General features: G+C 40.6%; 1 protein-coding gene across 7 annotated transcripts in view; it reads right to left on the bottom strand.

Annotated features, from left to right (window-relative positions):
- Window positions 1-21,784, bottom strand: part of AIG1 (androgen induced 1) — a 282,222-nt gene that overhangs the window by 137,732 nt on the left and 122,706 nt on the right. The window lies entirely within an intron of this gene.

The raw sequence follows: 21,784 nt of genomic DNA, 5'->3' as shown, positions 1-21,784 counted from the left end.
ACTGTCACCCTCATGCAGCTCTGTTTTTCCTCCAGAAGGGGATTGGAAGAGATTACCTGGATAATTTGTAGAAAGCAGATTTCATGTTTTGCTACTCTAGCCTTAGTTCATGGCTGGTGTCCTCCATCCCTTAAAAGCATGAACTGGGAATGAGGCACATAGATGGACATATTTTCCAGGGAAGCCAATTTACCTGCCCCACTGCCCTGGACTACACCAGAGTTTGGTGTGCTACATGTGTTTGGTACACAAAGAGCATTGAACAAGTCAGCCAAAAATCTTGCAGACAGTGTCTTTAGACAGAAGTCTGTGGAAGACATGTCTGGTAAAATCAGTGACAACAAAATTATCAGAATGAGGAAACAACCCAGAGGTAAAAGACATGGATGGTGGGTAGCATAATTTTTATTATGCGAAACTCCTCTTCTACTAGATAGGCTTGGATTACTTAACTGTAGAAATGACTCCTTCTCCTTTCCCTCATCTTCATCTCAAAATTTCTGTTTCCACCTTCTGGAACCCCTTTTCTTTGTCCTTATCTCTGAGGTGGACATGTCCCTCCCCCATTCTAAAGATAATCACTCTACCTTTGCTCTCAATTTGGACTCCGCACGTTGTTCAGGATCTTGTTCTATCAATTGTCTGTATGGGTGATGAAAGATGGCTATACATTCTTTGCTACTCCTTCCACTGAGAGGTGCATCTAGTTCTTATGCCTGAATCTGAGCTGGCCTTAGGGACTTGACTGATGACCAATAAGAAGCAGCAGAAGTGATGCTCTGGCCTTCTGAGGCTAGGGCTTATGAAGCCTGGCAGTTTCATCTGGAATACTGCTCTGGGAACTATCAGCTGCCAATAAAAAGTCAGACTACCCTAAGAGGCTGGTGGAATTCACCTCCTGGAGTACTGCTCTGGGAACTATAAGCCGCCAAAAAAAAGTCAGAGTACCCTAAGAAGCTGTCGAGGCCACATGTAGGCGTTCTGGTCAACAGTTCTAGCTGAGCACAGCCTTCCAGCCATTCCCACCAAGGGCACAAAACAATGTCAGCCAAAGACCACAGAGTCACCTCTGTCATCCACATGTGGAACAGAAGAATCATCCTGCTGAGCATTGCCTCAATTCCAGACCAACACAATCCTAAGCTATAACAAAGTGATTATTGTTTAAAGCCAGTATGTTTTGAGGAAGTACATTACACAACAGTGGATACTGGAACAGGGCCCTCTCTAACCTTTAGTTTTGCATTTTTTAACTAATTACCTTCCTTCTTCTATCTACAAATCTGTTCAATTCTTCCCAGTGTTAAAATCTTCCCTCAGTCCCACCATACTATACAATAAAACTCTGCTTCCCTCAGTGGTAGCCATCTCTAAAAGACTACTTTATACCTACTGTTTTTATTTTCTCACTTCCCACTCTGTAAACACGAGGCAATTTGGTTTTCACAACCTCCATTCTAAAGTGGCAGCATTTCAAAATTGGAAGAGACATAAAAGGCCAAAATCATCCAGCCATGTCTTCTGTCAAATTCTTCTTCATAAGATCCCTTTTTTGTTGTAGGTGTCTCATCCATGATACAGCACCTCAAGGGATATGGCTCATGGTCCCAACCAAGGATGTTCATTTTATCTCTGGATATCTGAGACTGTGAGAAACTCTCTCTGATTCTACACAGAATTCTGTTTTTAAAGCTTCCATCCATTGGTCCTAGTTTTCTTGCTCCTAAGTACATAGATAAGCCTAATCTCCCCAGTTTAGAGGGCACAGTCTAGGTAAGACATAGATTAGGCACTGGTAGTAGAGATGGAGAGATGAGAATATATCTTGAACTTCTTCCAGTCTAAAACATTTTACTGAAATTTACATGCATCTTGAAATTAAGTTGGAAAGTCAAAAGGTGAACTTTGTAATCACCCTTTATCTTTCTTGAATGTAATTTAACTTAAGGTCTCAAGCCACTATTCCATTTGGCTGTGGGAAACATGGAGACAGTAGGTATAGAACAGTATAAAACAGTGTGGAGGTTTAGAAAATGGACTGTGAAGTCAGACTGCCTGGACTAGAATCCTGGCCACAGGACTGTCTAGCTATGTGATCTTCAGTAATATAGCTGCTGAAACTACAGCCATTTCCAAGAGATTAAATCTTGTTCAGTTATTTTGCAGTCATATTCAGAATTTAAACGTGATCAAATTAGAGTTCTAACTTTCCTTATCTTTTCCTGGGATAGTAATTCTAAGAAGGCCCATATGTATCATGGCATCATAGGGGAGGTATCTGGTTCATTACCTTCTCATTTTTGATGGAGACTTCTACCCACATTGCTTTTGCTGCAGACATTGTTTCTGTTTCCACAGCCTCCAGCACAGAGAATCCACAACAAATTTACTGATGATGTTCCCTCATCAGGTTATCAAGGCCCTTCTGACCCTCTCAGGGCAGCCTCTTGGGACATGAATCTTAAAATGTTTTCCATGTTGCTGGGACACCTCCACTAGTGATTGCGGCCTTCCACTCCTCTGTGATGCTGCTTGCTTCCTCTCCTGGGAAGTGATGCTCTAAAAATCAAATCCAGGTTCCCTGTATGCTGGGACTTCTCAAAACACTTCTGGGGTTTCAGTGATCTCCCATTCCAGGGGCACCAGGGAATGCAGAACCTTCTCAGGGTCCTTCAGCATCTAAACTGCAGATTCTCCTCCCACCAGCAGCTAAAACAATCTCTTTTGGGACAAGAAGCTTCTCTGACATCATCCTTAATTCTCCCCAAACTCTACTGTTGATGTGAGAATTGTCAGGCTTTAGGTCTTGATATGCAAAGGAAACATTAAAGAATTTTTTTAAGTTTATCTTTAACAAATTCTCTCTTATAATTCAAACCAAACCAAACCAAAAACCAACCCTGGCTCCCGGCTATCTTTTATGAGTTGCATGACCCAATTTTAGAAGTCAATAGCCAAGAATCTGCCTGTTTTTTTGTGATTAGCTGTCCCTGAGGATTTTAGCTTCAGGGACATGAAGTAAAAAAGGACTTACCAAGAAGGAAAAAAACGTTGGTTAGAATTTTAAAAGACAGCCCCACTATAACTACACTTGATTTGGTAGTGCTTACTTTATTTCCTGAAAACTGTTATTAAATTAAATTGATGGTACCTCTTACATCAATGGCACAGTAGGAATGAGAGGAAGAAGAAATCCAGAAGTCGTTTCTCTGCAACACGATATAAGAGAGTTGTTAAGAGCAGACTTGAATAGCCTGGATTTAAATTGTGGGTTTGCATTAACTGGGTATCTTTGTGCCATTTACTAACTTTCTAAGCCTCAGTTCCCTCATCTGTTATTTAGGGTAGTGTCTGGCACAAAGCAAATACTCAAGCAGAGTTCATTGTTCTGATGTGTTTGATATGGAAGAAGGTACAGAAAAGAGGTAAGGATGGCTCTATTAATCAGGTTTACAACTAACTTGCTAGTTCCTGAGGTGGAACTAGAAGCAGGCTACCTTTCCACCAAATCATTGTGCCTTTCCAGATTGAATAAAATGCAAGCCTACTTTAATTTCATTCTCTCAAGACCTAGTGGGATAGGAAGGAAAGGATCCCCAGGTCCGTAACAAAGAGGAGAATTAAGCATTAGTAAAGGTTGGGCACAGTAAAGGTTGTGGAGATGTCCACACCTGTGGATTTCTAATCTGATGGATAGAAGAGCAACATCTGCATCTCTCAGATTATTCGTAGGGTCCCTTCTACTTGTGGGACCCACTGAGGATAGTCCTGTCTGTAACCAAGTGTGGTCAGACTCAAAGAGCTTAACTTCTTAGTATAAGTAGCCCACAATATCCTTTAAAAATACATAGCGCAAAGCCAACCACAGACTTAAATTTAAAGCTAGCACTGGTGCCTAAATCAAACAGCTATGTAGCAATGAAGTTACATCAGAAAGATTTATCTTTTTAATTTTTAAGATTTTTTTTTTTGAAACAGAGTCTCACTTTGTCACCTAGGCTGGAGTGCAGTGGTATGATCATAGCTCACTACAGTATTGAACTCCAGGGCTCAAGTGATCCTCCCACCTCAGCCTCCCAAATAGCTGGGACTACAGGCATAAGCCACTGTACTCAGTTTGGGAACTTTTCTTTTTAAGGCCTACAAACTTCGGCCACTTTGGGAACAGTCTGGGGTTCAAAGAATATTTCATAATAAAATGGTATTTGCTTGGGCTTCCTGATAGAATTGTCCCATGGACTCTTTGCAAACTAAATGATTTACTTTACTGTCTTTAGCAGCAAGGTAGATGGCGATGACTGATATTTACTGAGACGGGAAATAGGTTTGGGAGGGATGTGGGAGTCCAAATCTCAGTATGGATGTATTACATAGGAAACGTCTATGGGAAATCCAAGTGAGATACTCGGTAGGTTTAGAACTCAAATGAGATATAAATGTGGGTGCTTTGTTGACTTTTGTTGGGTGAAACTGTGGAGCAGGAAGAAATCCCTCCAGAAGAGATTGGAGGAAGAGAGGGAGAGTCCAGCAATGGTCCTGAAGCAACACAATATGTAAATGTCCAGGAGAGGAGGAGCCTACAAAGAAATGGAAAAGCAAAACCAGAGGCCAGGAAGAGAGAGTTCCAAGAAAGTGGGACTTGCCTGATAGGTCAAGCATTGCTCAGAGAGTCAAGGGAACTGAGGAGTAAAAAGTGTTCATGGAATTGGTCAACGCGGCGGTCACTGATAACTAACAGTTTCAGCGGCGTGGTAAAGGAATTCTGATTCAGAGTCGGTTGAAAGATGAATGGGAGTCAAGCAGTGGAAACATTCTGGGTTGACAACTCTTTGGAGAAGCTTAGAGTGAAGGAGAAAGGAGAAATAAAGTAGAGATATGGGGGCACTGTGTGGATAAGGAAGTACTGAGAATTCAGTAGAGGCGGTGGGCAGGGAATACAGCTCTTGTTACACCAGTGACTCATAGTATCTTTAATGTGAACTGAAATCATTATGTCATTTTCATAATGATGTTGTCATAATTGCCATTCTCTACTCCAATAAAACTGGCTTAAAACATATTTTCTCTATTCTCTTCAGTAGTAAACTCATGCTCTACTTACAGCTTCAACTTTCAAATTCGGCAGCTGACTATCCATGCTAACCTTTCTCTGTGCTCCAATACTGTATTTTGAGATGAACATCTCATCTTGAGATGCACCAGTGTCTCAAAACTATATATCCTTATAAAAAGTATCAATTTTCTCAGTCAGATCCTCTTTACTTCCTGATTTACTCTAATGAGACATCCAGATACCCACACTCAAAACCATATCATTCTTTCCTGTCACCAGGAAACTATCACATGTTCTTTGGCTTGGAGCCTTTCTCCTGGTGGTCCTACTCTCCCCACCACTTCCATCTGTCAAAAGCCTGCCCTTCCTTTAAAGCTTATAATATCTAATCCAGGAAACTCTTCCTGATGCTTCTAATTTGATGTGATCTCCTAACATTTAAGCCTTCTTGTATACTTCTCTTAAATTAGATTTATCTGAGGCACTGTCTTATTTGCCTGAGTCGACTTTAAACTTGTTGAGAGGGGCCTTATCTTACTTGCTTTTTACATCCCTTCTATCACCGGATGAAGCGGCCACTCACCAAAATCTTGCTTAGTTGACTCAAAAGCAAATTGTTAATGAATTCTTTAGATAAAAATACGTTTTCTGGGTATATGCATGCAGAATAAATAATACACTGGAAACTTAAGAAAGCACTTAACGGGAGTACAGAAATGAGCTCATATGAAAATCAGGGCACAGCCAAAAATTATTTTTGTTTCTCGGAACAAGTATTTATTTAACTTTTTATTATGGAATATTTCAAATACACATAAAAGTAGAAATAGCATAATAAACCCCCATGAACCCATCATCCAGCTTCAACAACTAACATTTTTCCCAATTTAATTTCAACTATTAATCACCCCCCCCATCTTTTGCTGGAGTATTTTAAAGCAAATTTCAGAAATCATATCATTTCACTTACTTATATATCAGTAAATGTCTCTACCAGATGAAGTTTTGTTCTGTAATTTAATCACATGTCAAACCTAACAAAATTAATTCTAATCATTTAATATGATTTAACATCTAGTCTTTGTTCAAATATTCTCAATTCATTGTAATCATTTTATTCAAAGAATACTGATTTAATAGTTATAGCTTATTTTAAAGCGATTTAATGCAAGAAACGAACTGTTGATTCTTTTAGCATATGCACTGGAAGAGGTTAAGGAGAAAGGAGACCTTCAATTTCTGAATTACTTAGTTTCCATGATTCATTTCCTTCCCTTTTCTGCTACTGCAGTTTTGGATCTTTCTTATTTGTAGGTTTATCAAAGATTGGGACAGGAAAGAAGGTATGGCAAAGGCTGCTATTTGTCCCACAATCTCTCTTGTCTCCTTCTTCCACAAGAATAGACATACTGGCACTTACAGATGATGTTTCTTAGACTCACTTGCAGTTAGATGTCCGTGCAACCCTGCAACTTTTGGGAGCAAAAGTGATGTGTGCAATTTTTGGGTCGTGCCCTTAACTGGAAAGAAATGTGCCCTTTCCTCTCATCCCCTCTTTCCTAATGGCTTAAATGCAGACGTGGTGTGGTAGGCCATCTGCCACTATGCAGATGAGGAACAACCTCAGAAGATCCACAAGCAACCAGATGAAAGAGCCTCGGGCCCTAGATGACCTCATGAGGAGGAATTGGCCTGCCAACCTCCAGACCACCAATTTTAAACGACTGTTATTTTGGTATCTGTTAAAACAGTTGTTCTGATATCTTAAGATAGAATGTAAAACTCAACAATGTCAGTTTTATAATTTTTCTAACAACTAATGAGAGCATCTATTCCCAACACCACAGATAATCAAATGTTGTCTGCATATGTTTTCAATTATTACTAGCTGTCAGATTCTGTCCTGGAGCATGGTGACCAACAGACATTAACTGAGCACAGCCACGGAAAACAGCAAAGTAGAAAGGCTGGCTGGGTTTGGTTCTAGGCAAACTTTTGTTTGCATTTTCCCTCACCACCTCCTAGCTATGAAGAAGTTATTTAAAGTATATGACACTTTAAAAATCTGTGAAATGGAATGATAGCTGTTCATAGAAGATCAATTACAGAGAGTAGAGGACTGAACATAGTACTTGGTACACAGAGGTATCCAGAAAAGATTAATTTCCTTTCCTTTGGTTCTCTGTGCACATAGGTCACAGGGTCTGATAATTTTCAAAATATCCACTATTGCTGTAGCCATTCAAGTCTCCAGGAGTCTTCCAAAATAGCAACATTATCACAGGACATTGATAGGAAAGTCCTGGGGTATACAACACCAACTTCTTTTTTAAAGGCTATGAAAGAAGTTATGGGAGATACTCGTGGATGAAAAACATGGACTATCTCCCAAAGATTATATGGCCCACTTAGAAGAAATGTTGACAAGCAATGCATCAGTTAGGGCAACACCAGCTAATGCAATACACAACCCTCACATCTCAGAGGGTTTGTCTCCTTTCTGTAACAACAGATGTTCCTGACCTACAGTGAGGCTCTGTTCTACCCAATTATCCAAGGATCTAGGCTGGCAGACTTACCAACCAACCTGGAAATATGGGACTAGAGGATCTGTGGGAGGTGTTTATGGGCCAGATCTGTAAATTATTACATAATGTCCACTCACATTCCATTGTCTCATGATTTTCATGGCCAGAACCAACTGCAGGGGATGCTGAAAAATGTATTCTGGTTGAGTGCCCAAGAAAAAGAGAAATGAGTATGAGGATCAGTATGCCCTAAGCAGTTGGCCTGACAGATAAGTTAATGAACTATTTTATTTAGCTTCTTCTTGAGTAGTGGGAGAATACACTTAGGAAAACTTGCTCAAAACCTCTACTAACAGTGTCTCCCAAAAGCCCTTCTATGATACAAGAAACAAATTTAATAAAGATCATTTTAAAAAGAATTGATCAGAAAAAGTTTCCTGAGCACGTCAAAGTGACTTTAGTAAGTAAAAACAATTGCTTTAAAAAGTTTTAATGTAAGAAAACAAATTATTTTAGTTAGAAAAAGAGTAAAGCCTTGGATTACTGTCCTACAGGGAAAAAAAAAAAAAGCACTTTTGTGTCGAGAAACATTTGAACTTTCAAGGGATTCTCAAGAGTCATTAGCTTCAAGTTGTCTTTTCCTAAACAATGATGTCCCAGTTGCTGGATCATCAGCATGCAAGTGACCCGGAAACCACACACACATTCATCACAGCCATTGTCAGGATCTCTGAGATACACAGAGAAACTTGCTAAGAGGCTGCAGACTATTATGTTTCACTATAATGATATTTCCAGAAATAAGAGGAATTACACATTAATAAAGCAATGAAACTACGCAGGTAACCATGACGACTGCTGCAAATTCAATAACATTTTATGCTCCTGAAGAGTTTTTTTTCTTTTTTTTTATTCCCAGTAAGATCAGAGAAATTATGAGAAGGAACTGAGAAGCATTTATGTCTCATCTGTATGCTTGGACCTCCAAAGACGTCAGGGGTGTGCTTAGCACATTATAATACCAACTCACAGCAATCCTTGAAAATGCCCTTCCTGGTTCCTAGATGCGTATTTATCTTGAGAAACAGTTAATGCCTGGAGCCCAAAGTCCAATGCCTTTAAATGACATCTGGTCAGAGAACCATTTCTCCAAGTTGAGTCCAATTTCATCTCTTTAGATAAAGTACATTTCCCTTTTTGAATCCCCTCAAAATCAAATGGCTTATCTCTAATGGCATGCCTATGGAAATTTCTGAAGGCTCTTAAATATCTACATCAGATTCAGAAAATTTTAAAGAAAGACATATACTCTAAGTCGTGCAGCCAGTTTTCCAATTTATCAAATCATGGGTTTGGGTGTGTGTGTGTGTGTGTGTGTGTTGATTTCATTGCTTTTGATGTGCTGACAAATGAGAAGGCACAAATGGGAGATTATTTTAAAGATTCTCTCTCCTCCCCTCCAGAAATGTGCGAAACAAATAACTACTTTTTCCCATTTTTCTGCAAGTTCTCCTATGATTTCTCCTTTTTATTTATAGATTACCATTCAGATCAATATAGAAAAGAATTATTCTGGATGACAGTATATTAAGCAGTAGAAAGAGCACCAAAGGCCATTACCATGAAGCTGGGAAAAAGTTCTGAGCCTGCTAAATAAGGCCACAGGCCAGAAACAGCACCTCTTTCACTGGGAGAAAATAGAAGGTCAGAAGGAGCCAAGGCCAGAGGGGAAAATCATCTGTCCCTCAGACTCCGCTTCTCAATCTGCCCTTGCTTCGGGATCAAGTAAAAGATGAAGCCATCCATCATCTTTCCCCTAAAAACATGCCACATGACAAGATATTTAATTGCTTTTTGTTTTCCAGGCAAGGCTCCTCTTTTCTTCTGGCGGCTTTTCTTGTGGTCACTTTGGCACTCGGGAGCACCTGTGCCAGCCACTGCCCTTGTCTGGTCAGACCTCCGTGTGCCCAGGACATTGCCAGCCCTGCCTCCTTCTGGAATTGCTCTCCTCAGCTACCCCACACTCCTCCTCCCTAAGATATTCTCCCTCCCTGGCGAGGGCTCCCTCCCAGCTTCCCTGCGTTGTGTCCTCCCCCGTGCTCCCTCAGGGTGGCCAGTCGCCAAGGTTCCACTCTCAGCCTTCTTCTATTCCTTCCTAAATCCAGCTTGTGCTTGTCAACGTATCCCCGCAGCCCTGGAGAAGGAAGCCTTCTAAAATGTTCATCTGACCCCATCTTCCCCTTGTTTAAAACTCTTCAACAACTCCCCAAAGCTATCAGGATAACACTGAGTCACGTTTCCTTTCTTTCCCATTTCTCCAGTGTGTAAACTAATCATTGTACGCACACAACTTAGCCTTGCTTCTTGTTTCCTAGAGGGTAAAACCTAAACTAGTTTTTGGTATGGAGGAGTCTCCAGGATCTGAACTCCTGCTCATTTCTCTAACCACACCTCCAGCTATACTCCACCTTTACCTCCTCTTCCAGCTGTATGTAAATATTCCGAGTTCCCTAGACTCAGCATGAAACGGAAATTGCTCCCTAAATCACCATAGCCACCCTAAACTCCCACCTTCAGCCTTTAGAGTGGTCCCAGAGCTTTTCACTTCTCCACCCTTCCAAGGAGCTTTAATTTCCCCTCTTTTATTGGCTGTTCTTTCTCAAGAGGAACACAGTCAGTATCCAGAACAATCCCACAAACAAGGGGTTAAATAAATATGTGTTGGGCCAATCTCCATGAATGGGTTAATCTGTTACTATGACTCCTCTTCATTCTTTGGGTGAGGCCCACTTTCTAGGGACTCCCCCGTAGTACTGCTCACAACGGGGCTTCTCCCTCTTTCCAGTGGGACTAGACAGAGAGAACCTTGTTTCTTTATGGTTCTGGTCTAGAGAGCTGCAGATGTGCCCAGAGAGCCTTGGGGTGCTGCTGCAGGACAGCATCAGGGACAGTGATGACAGGCAGCATGCTGGGGGCCACCTGCCGTGATGTGGAGAGATCAAGCACACATTCAGGTTCTCCAGGGGTCCTGGGGTTACAGCATCTTGGGGGACTCCCAAAAACACAAGCCAGGCCAGAGGAACCATAGAGAAGACCTTTAGGTTTTTATCCACACATAAACTACTCAACTTGAAATTATCCAAATAAATAGATGAATTTGAGAATTTTTTAAGTCAACCCAAGTTATGATCACCTGACAAAAGAATGTCTCACATTTAAAAACAGCAGTTTGCACAGGACTTTTCTGTGCTCATCAACATAATAGGGCAATTTGGTTTGGCTCTGTGTCCCCACCCAAATCTCATCTGGAATTGTAATCCCCATAACCCCCACGTGTCGAGGGAGGGACCTCGTGGGTGGTGATGGGACCATGGGGGCAGTTTGCCCCATGCTATTCTCATGATAGTGAGTGAGTTCTCATGAGATCTAATGGTTTTGTGAGTGTTTGACAGTTCTTCCTTCACATGCTTGCTCTTTCTCACCTGCCGCCACGTAAGAGACACCTGCTTCCCTTTCTGCCATGATTGTAAGTTTCCTGAGACCTACCCAGCCATACAGAACTGTAAGTCAATTAAACCTCTTTCCTTTATAAATTATCCAGTCTCCAGTAGTATTTTTATAGCAGTGTGAGAGTGGACTAATATACAGGGGATAAGCAGGAAGAATCATGCCCTCATAAATCATTTGTGACTTTCTCCAGCCTCTCCTACATTTTACTGATTATACTTAAAGCAACTTATATCTCTCGTCTATACTGAAATATATATCCTTTTTCTTCCCCTATTTTTTTTCCTATTTCTTGCTGAATCATCGGGAGAAAGCTTATTTCCTCACTTTCTTCCTAAACCTCTGAAATTCTCTAACCTTCAGCATGCCCTTCCATGAAATGGGATAATAATCAGGTTGTGAGGACTCAATAAATACTATCTAAAAGAGCTTAGCACAGCAAGAGGGAGGAATGTGATGCATGTGAGCTGTGATCATTGTCCTTCACATTCCATTTATGAGTGGTAAACAGAAGAAAATACAAGAGACAACTCTCTATTAAGGAATAGGAAAGCAGTGAGTACATTTTTGATGAAGTTCACATATAAAGCCAGAGCCATCAACTTCTTGGTCCTCTTTAAAATAAGCAGAACTGTCCTTCAGAATTGCTATTGCTATGATCATTTAACAACCAATAGTTATTTTTCACTTCTAACTGCAAGGCCCTGTTCTAGGTCATGTGGAGGATATAGAAAGAGAGCTTTGTGGAATTTACACCACAGAAGTCTATTTCTTTTCTATATATTCCCACTACTTCTCAAAACGTCAAGGTAGCTTGCAATAAAAGGCTCAGGGTGGTGAAAATCAAGACAAAATGAAGAATCAGACAAAATATATGGTAGGAATGAAAGACAGGAAACTGTATTGGAAGACACAGATAGGCTGGCTATGGCTTAAGGGCACTAATCGTGTCAGAGGAGAAGTGGAAAGAGCTCTTATTAACAGAAAGGAACGCATCAGTATCAGGTGAGGCAACATGGCTTCTATTACTAAATTTTAGAAAGAGATTATTGCATGGATACCCTCATATTGAGTAAAATAATAGAAAATCTCTTCAGAGTGGTTTTGCAGAGCAGGCAGTTTAGATGGGCAGAAAGTGCCTGGAGCTAGACACACTTGATTTGAACTCAGGCTCTTGGTTGGACCATCATGGACAGATTCCTCAACTCCTTTGAGTCTCAGCTCCTCACCCATGGAACGGTGGTGATGATCCCTCCCCCTCAGGGCTACTTAGGGAACAAATGTGACAGCATATGGAAGTGGCTGGCCCCTAGCAGTTACTTAAAGATTTATGTACTCCACTCTCCAGATCCACCCTCTATGTGTCATCATTATTCCTTGTAAATTTGTATGGACTTGAATGTTCATATGATAACTTTTTATACAAATGGATGGATCGTAGGTCATCTACTTGTGCAGTTATTTGTGTATTTGTCTCCTTCACTAGATTATAAACTCACAAGGACAGGAGTTCTTTCTGTTTTGCCTGCTAGCATAAATAGTGGGGAGCACCTAGCCATAATATGTGCTCCATTGATACTGGTTATAGGAAAAAAATAAGGCTTTTTTTTTTTTTTTTTTTTTCTTGAGACGGAGTCTTGCTCTGTCGCCCAGGCTGGAGTGCAGTAGTACGATCTTGGCTCATTGTAACCTCCACCTCCCGGGTTCAAGTGATTCCCCTACATCAGCCTCCCGAGAAGCTGGGACTACAGGCATGTGCCACCACGCCCGGCTAATTTTTGTATTCTTAGTAGAGATGGGGTTTCACCATGTTGGCCAGGCTGGTCTCGACCTCCTGACCTTAAGTGATGCACCTGTCTTGGCCTCCCAAAGTGCTGGGATTGCAGGCGTGAGCCACCACGACTGGCCTAGGAAGAAAAGAAGGCATTTTTGTTGAGGACTTATTCCTTCAGTCTAAGGATGTGGCTTTTTAGTGACCAGACTGAAGCACATGCATGGCTGCAGAGGCCCTCCCGAGAGAATGGCTGCTGCTTCTCTGACGGATGCTCTCAAATATAAACCTTAGATGTCTTGAACATCCTCAGACTCCTCAAATTAAATCTGTTTTCCCTCCAGCACCAGCACTGAAGTTAAAAGTTTAAAGCAATTAAACAATTGATTTTATCACTTTTTTGTTTTTTACATCTACAAGTTTTCAACTGTATAATCTACTGTTTATCATTGTAAATGCATGATAATTCAGCTTCAAAACAGAATGAGGAGAGTTTGGGAACTAGCTTCAAAAATGAACTACCACTTATATAACAAAACTTTCGTGGGGAAACGCGTTTCCAGTTCCAAATAACTGGCTCATGAATGAACTTTTGAAACCCAAATTCGTTTGCACCTCAGGGTTATCTAAAACATGCAAATGAGATACCAGGAAAGTTTTACCTTTATAAATGCCATTAAAATTTTTAAAATGTAATCTAAAGTAAAATGTTTTGTGTCCTTCCTTCCTCTCCCTTTCCCTTTCTTTTCCTTCTTCCTCCTTTCCTCCTAGACTCCCACCCTTCCTTTCTTTCCCATACCTTCCCATGTTCCCCAAACACAGTGTTTGAAAATCCTCTATATTTCAAGCTGCTTTGGCAGAAGAAGCTCCAAAAAAGTGTTAAGACTATGACTCACCTCATTGTAATTCTGCTTATAGGATTTATGGAAAAGTAATGAGATCCAAGAAAATAAAATAAAACTTTAAAATCCCACTGACAAGTAAGTTTTTTTTCTGTAGGAAATTGAGTTATATAAAAGATTTATATTTTGTTTCATATAACCCAGAAAAAACTCTTGTCCCCTGTTAACTGCAGTCTTTAATTAGTTATGGATCATTTAACTCCATATTTTAAAGGATTAATGCTAATTGAAACTTGTAGTATGCTTTTAATCTTATATTAAATATTAATATTAATTAAATTTTCTGAGAATCTTGAGATGGTGCCAGTATTTTATTGCAATAGAAACTGAGGCAGAGATACCACCCTATAACCAACCCATTAGAGTTAAGTGTGCATGATTATGCAGATTAACTCAGGTTTGTCTCTTTGCCATAAGCTCCATTCAGCTCAGATCTAGACATCACCAGGACAGCTTCCCTCACTTTGTGTTCTTCCAATAACCACATTTTTTGAACCCCAGGGATGCTTGTGAGACCAACAAATTCAAAGATCTTCAAACGTGGCTCAGAACTATGTAAGGGAGCATTAAAAAAAAAAATAGATAGTGTCTCGGTCTTATCCCAGACTGAATCCATCAGAACCTCTGAGTATGAGACCCAAGCCATCCAGGGTTGACCAACATTAATGCAACTTCAATGGCATGGAAAGAAGAAAGCATCATCAAGACCTCTAGAAATGGGATTGACTTTTAAAAGGAAAAGAGTTTTCAATGGGGATCATATCTCTTTCAAACATGTGTGCTAGTATAAATATAAATGATGATAATGTAGAAAATATTTGAGAGTTTGCAATGATAAGATATGAAAGCAAAGAAGACAACATCCCATCATTTTAGAATACAGGCTGAGAAAGTCCTTACCTGGGGCTTTGGAAAGAAGGCCCCTGTTCAACTGGAGGAGCTGTGCCAGGACACTGAATGAAGTTTTTTGTAAGAAAATGCTTTATAGTTTATTCACATATACAAAAATAATCTCATATGATTCTTAAAAAGAACAGGACAATGAAATTCTGAACATAACTTAAAAGTGAAGATATTGTCTGATCAGACTAAATAATGATAAGCTCCCTACTTCTCTCATCTCTAAAATGTTTACACCAAAAGATAAATGGAAACTATCACCAGGAGAAGAAAGCCAGTGCTGAGCACTGAGGTCAGTGGGAGAGCAAGGGCATGAGGAGCCTCAAGCATCAAAAGCTCACTGGGCCTGGGCCTTGTCTTTTTATTCTGTCTCTTGACTCCTATGATCTGTGATCCATGATATTAAATATCAGAAGTCATGGTGTTCCTTATGGTTAATGTTTTTTGTTGTACTTTCCTTTCTTTTTCTCATCCTGCTATGGGCTGAATGTTTCTGTCCCCTCAAAATTCATATGTTGAAACCCTAACTTCTAAGGTTATGGCATTAGGAGATGGCCCTTTGGGAAGTGATTAGGTCACTGGGGTGGAGTCCTCAGTGAATGGGATTGGTGGGCTTTTAAAAGAGGCTCCAGAGAGATTCCTTGTTCCTTCCACTGTGTGAGGACACAGCAAGAAGCTGGAAGTCTGTAATCTGGAAGAGGATCCTCACCAGAACCCAACCATGCTGGCATCCTGCTCTTGGACTTCCCATAAATGATAAATAAATTTATGTTGTTTATAAACCACCCAATTTGTGCTGTTTTGTTATAGTAGCCTGAATGGACGAAGATGTATCTCTTTTTTATTTATGAAGTTGAGAAGTGTTTCAGGAAAGACATTTAAAATGACTCATATTAATATAAGAGGGCTCTAAATTAGGGATGAGGGTTTTGAGGGAAATTGTGTTCTTCAGTTAAAAACATTTAGGTACAGAAAAAAAGGATGATACTGCAATTTAAAGCAAATCACCTTTAAGACACATCAAAAAAGATAGTAAGGTAAAACAATGAAATATTTCTGAGTTTCCTGTCAGAACTTTCCATGCAAACTTATCAAATACAGGCAATTGGGGAAAAATTCATAAGCAAATAATTTAGCATATGACACTTAGCAAAACCTAATGAAAGATCATCAAGGTTGATCTCAATATATAATAAATTACTGCATTAAAAAACTATTTTGCAAACACATTACTGTTCTTAAAATAAGTTACTATATAAAATGTGAGCAGGGGCTGGGTGTGGTAGCTCATGCATGTAATCCCAGGACTTTGGGAAGGCTGAGGCAGGAGGATCGCTTGAGGCCAGGAGTTCGAGACCAGCCTGGGAAACATAGTGAGGCCATTGTCTCTACCTTGGGAAACACAGTGAGCCCATTGTCTCTACAAAAAATTTTTTAAAAAGTAGCCAGGTGTGGTGGTCCACATCTGTGGTCCCAGCTACTTGGGGGGCTGAGGCAGGAGGATAGCTTGAGCCCTAGAGTTTAAGGGTGCAGTGAGCCATGATAGTGCCACTGTGTATTCCAGCCTGGATGACACAGTGAGACTCTTAAAAAGTCTCCAAAAAATAAAAAAATTAAAAATGTGAACAGTTGTGCAAACAATTATAATCTATAACTTTGACTTTTATCTCAGTTGCATGGCTTACTTTTGTAACTCTACAAAATGATGAGCCTGGAAGGCTTGAGCTTTTAAGGAAAAAATGCATTAATTTTACTGAACACGCTTTAAATTTACAGAAATGCCAAATTACTTATTGAAAAATCCCAGGCAGTGTAAAAAGGAATGTTCTGGGAAGTTGCTATTGCCAGTATGTTTCCCTGGTCTTACAGATGTATGTTTCCCAGGATTACTTTGTGGAGATTATTACAATTTTTAAAATGAGAGTGGCCACAAGTCTTCTACAGTCTCCTTAGAGAGCTCTAGAGGGGTTGGATGGTCCTATTTATTTATTTATTATTTTTTAAAAGAAGTATAGAATCAGATTTTATATAAAAATCTGAGAGCTGGCATAACAGAATAGATGACTTGTACCCTGAAATCTTCTGCTGTCCCACCTTGCCTGCCCCAAACTTGGACTGTCTCAGCCTTCACAGGGTTATAGAAGGCAGGTCACAGGAAGGGAAGCTGAAGGAGACCTTCTAGTGCCACACTAACCCTGACTTCCAAATAAGGTTAAAGCACAGCTTCATGTTATCCAGAGCCTGAAATGTCAGCCAACTTTACCAGCATGAGAAGTGCAATCAGGCAACATTATGCAGCAACATAAATACATCGCTCAGTAAAATGGAAAACCATATAGCAACAACTGGTGTCAACATCAATTAACATGCTTAAACAGCGGCAACAGTTTACTCTATGAGTGTGCATACTGAGGAAAGAAACGCCCCCCTCCTAGAGTCTAAATCATTTCGATGGGCAGCTTACAAGTAAAGAGAGATACCTCTTCCTCCCATCTTTTCTCTATCCATTAACTTCATCCTCATTTGTGGCTTATCCTTCATTTTAAACTCCCGTCTCTCCATTTATCACTGTACCCTTTGAGCATCAACCTCTCCTTCAGCAAATGTTTTTTAAAAATCACCTAAAAGAAACAACAGTGGTATGCCAATGTTCTCCATTACCTAATTTTTCCAACCTGTTACAAAATGCAACTAGTAAAATCAAGAGCGAGTATCATTCCGTATGGAGGTTAAAAATTCATGTTCATCCAACACCAAATTAAGGGGCAATTTTTGACAATGCTGCGGATACCCTTATGTACATCACTTGTGAAATGGCACTTCTTGAAGGCCCATATTTCATCAACTTGGCAAAACCTCGCTTCAAGGTCATTTCCAAATGCCCTTCTTGTGCAGAGCAGCATGCATGGCACCAGGTCAATCCTTTAGTCATTGCTGGAGCAAGATTTCTGTGGAGAGGCAGCCTGCCTCAAAGTCAGATGGGCGTTTGAAAAGCGTGCCAAGAAAACTTTAAGCTTTGAAATGCTGCAGAAAGAAAGGTCGCAACATCTTTTAATTGCCTTCTCTCCCTGCAGAAGGTTGCTTTTCATATTTTTATGCAAATATTACAGACCTACCCAGTGTGAAAAACAGGTTAAAAAATGTGGTAAGTGATTTTGTGCATATGTCTTCAATTGAGCAGAGTGTCGAGTGCCAAACTTCAACCAAGCTGATCATACTGTAGTTCTGTGTAAAAGCCCAAAGTGGTAGAATCTAGTTGCTATAGCTGCAAATTAAACAAATAAATGAGACACCATGGAATGCAGCAAAATATCTGTGGTCTGATTAGTTCATATTTGCCATATGTGTGAATATTAGCAGTCAAATTCTGAGTTTAAGCAAAGATCTTTCGAATAGGTATGATGAGGGGGAATTCTTAACAATAAATAAGGAAGATTTGAATTCTTTGTCCAAGGATAAGTAACTTACATTTTATATCAGCTTTTAAGTAATTTGATTAATTTTTTGTTAGGAGTACAAATTCAGTGCTACTAAAAATACAATATTTCTACCGGGGCAGTTTTCCTTGAAAATTTAGATTGAGATTGACACTAACTTGCTAGTTATTATATGGCAATAAGTTAAAATCATTAGCTCTAGGGAGGCTTTAATTTTGTTTAAATTAACTTTGTTTAATTTTGTTTTATTTATTGGACCTACTGTGTGGTAGGCACGGTACTCTGCACTTGCAAGGGCAACCTCGTGAATCCCACAACAAGCTCCACGTTTCCTATGAGTAGAGCGCAGTAGAGAAATTTAAGATCATTCGAACAGAGAACTCCACTCTGACTAACCTCTTAAATCATTTACACCAAACTGTCTTCACAGAATAATAAAACTGGAGAAAACTCGAAAGGTTATCCGGTTCAGGCCCCTTTCAAATGTCTGCACTCATTAGAAGTGCAGCCTAAGGAAATGAAGTGGCCCTTTTTGGGTTAAACTGGTGTGGGAAAAAGAACAGAGCAAAAAAGACATATTAGTACGTGCGTAGTGATGGCAGAGGGTAGGTATCAGAAGGAATGTTTACTAACAACGGTCTGTTTATCCCAGCACATGGAGATAGCAGCAATATCAGCAGCAGCACCTGGATATACAGGATAATTAGCTATATTACCAGAGCCAATGAATTAATGTACTTGATAAGGATGAAATGGGTTGTGTAAAGGGGAAACGTTTCCACCAATCCGGGCTAATTATTACACCCAGGTTTACACATATCTGAATTAGATCATTGCCTGTAAGCTCAGTTCCTGGATACAGATATAGAGATGGTAAAAATAATAGAAGAAAAACATCCTTGCTTGAATGAAAAGGAAAATAATCAAAAATGCCAGGAATGTTTATCAGTGACTTAATGAAATATGTTTGGTGAAATATAATGGTAATTTAAATTTAGCAGCATCTCTAACTAGATGTTTACAAGGCTCCATGGAGACAGGTACAGAGAGGCAGGTACCACGGCACACAGGTGCAGACAGGGCAGCCCCTGAGTGGTCCACTCCCAGCTTGGCTGCTCATGGGCTGTGAGCACTTGGGCAAGTTATTAGGCTGGGCACTTGGAGGCCATCAGATATAGCTGTGCTGTTTGTTTGAAAGAAGAATATGGATCCTGAAAATTATAAATCAATCAGCTTGATAAGGGTTCTATAAGGTTCTACGATGAATCACTGAAAGACTAGAATGGCTCACTGAAGGATGTAGAAAATTAAATGATCATAGGTACCGGCTTAGGTTCACTTAGAGAAAATAATTTTATTTCCTTTCCAGAAAGTGTTACTAGACTTGGAGAATAAGGAAATGTGATAGAAGTTCATTCACTCAACCATTCATTCATACATTCTTTCAAAGAACATTTCTGAGACCTATTATGTGCCACTGAGCCAGATAATGGAATATGCAGAGGATGCTAAGACCATGTGCCTGCCCCCAAAGGACAACCACTTCCAAAAAATGTAGCAACAAACTACAAATACAGCACAACAGATGCTACAGGAGAGGTACCTGCTGGGTAAAGAGGCTCATAAATAAGAGATAAGCAGGGGAGAAGCAATGCATGCATGAGCAAGTGATGTCATTGGAGAGGTGATGCATGCATGAGCACACTTGGAGTTGATAAGCAGAGTTCTGAATGGGAGACAAGGGCTCTGTATCCACTCAGCCCAGGAAAGCAGTGTGCAGGGGCTGTGACAGTGTGGCTGGAGTGCTGTGTTAGCCACAGGTTAGAGGGGGCAGGGAGGATGCTGAGGACCTCCTGGACAAGCTGCACCTTAAGAAGAGGCATAAATGGGCTCAGGGAAGTCAGCCAGCACCTCAGTATCCCTAAAGGACCAGGCAGTTTGGGGACAAATTCAGTAGATCAGATTCAGAATCAAAGGGTCATGAAAAATATATAAGATTGAATTTTTTTTTTTTTTTTTTTTTTGAGATGGAGTCTCGCTCTGTCGCCAGGCTGGAGTGCAGTGGCACAATCTCGGCTCACTGCAACCTCCACCTCCCGGATTCAAGTTAGTATACTGCCTCAGCCTCCCAAGTAGCTGGGACTACAGGCGTGCACCACCACACCCAGCAAGTTTTTGTATTTTTAGTAGAGACAGGGTTTCACCATGTCGGCCAGAATGGTCTCCATCTCTTGACCTTGTGATCCGCCCACCTCGGCCTCCCAAAGTGCTGGGACTACAGGCGTGAGCCACTGCACTCGGCCGAGATTGAATATTTTCTGTTGGGGGTTGCCACACTCTTGTCCTAGCTTCTCTTTAGCTGACCATCTTTCCACAAGACCCAGATAAAGAAGCATAAAGATAAGATGAGGATGGGAGGCCATCAGCACATTCTTGCTATCTCCATGATCTGGAGAAAGGTAAACTTGGAAGCAACATGGAAAAGGGACTGGTGAAGAAAAAGGGCAGAGGCCAGGAGATGAGAGACGAGGCTGCTGCCTCAGTTCAGCTGAGAGACGACCAAATCTTAAACTAAAGCAGACATGGGGGACATGAGGAAGCTGGGGCCGATCTGGGAGCTATTTTGGAGGTGCAGCTGATACGACCTGTCACCTAACTGTGGGGGATGTGATAGGAAGAGGAGCTTTGAGATGCATCTTGCCATTTTTGAAATGGCAACACAAGACAAATAAGAAGATTTAAAGGAGGGGTTAGCTTAAGCGGTCAGTTTGGTTTATCTCAAGGTCCTTGTATCAGAGGCAGACTGTAATGCCCACGGGGTAGTTGGATCAGGAAGCACAGACCAGGGAAGGACACACGTAGCGCAGAACCTGAAATCATGGCACAGAGTGAAATCTTCGTGCAAAGAGAACATGAGGGGAACACAGGGGACTGGTTTTAAATCTTGCTGAATGGATGAAGGGACTGGAGAAATTTGGGCTGCAGAAAAGAAGACTCAGTTCCTTCTGAGAGTCTTTCCTATAGCTATTGGCTATTGAAGCTCCATCACTGGAGATGCTTAATCAGAGGGTGAAAGGTAATTAACCAGGATACTGTCGAGGTGATTTAAGGTTCACATGGTAGATGAACCAGATGATCTTTAGAATCACAAGTTTAGGATTCTAGGATTCTGTGGTTCTATGATAGAAAATGTAGCCTCTTTCCACTTTACTTTCTTTGGCAGCAACAATGATGTGTGCTGAGGTTGGAGCTTTAATTAAGAGGGAACTGGAAAGGATACAGGTATGGACTTCTGCCAAGAAACCAGGTCTGTGGCTAATGAATGATCTGTCTGTGGCAGTGAAGAAGGAAGCCAGTTCCTAGAACAGTACCTTCCTGCCTTCCACCACCCCCTCCCCTAAACATAAAGACCTAAGGGCAAATGAATGGAAAACATATGAATTAAGTTTACTTTGAAATATCTATGGATTTAAGGATTAGGGGAGAAAGCACTTGTGTAAACCACACTCTGGGTTTTGCTGACCTCAAACTATCTGAATATAACTTATAGACTTTTTCATGAACTAATACTATTGCTGGGCCTACTCATCATTTAAACAAAGCAAAAACAAGGGCAGAGTACAAGCCAAATAATAGCATCAGCCTTGAATTCTACCCTAGCATGGCAAATTAGTTCTCCAAAGGGA

This window comes from Pongo pygmaeus, chromosome 5 (genome assembly GCF_028885625.2).
Source record: "Pongo pygmaeus isolate AG05252 chromosome 5, NHGRI_mPonPyg2-v2.0_pri, whole genome shotgun sequence".
In the NCBI taxonomy this organism is placed as follows: domain Eukaryota; kingdom Metazoa; phylum Chordata; class Mammalia; order Primates; family Hominidae; genus Pongo; species Pongo pygmaeus.
The sequence above is the reverse complement of the archived record's forward strand: the minus strand, read 5'-3'. Positions and strand labels throughout refer to the sequence as shown.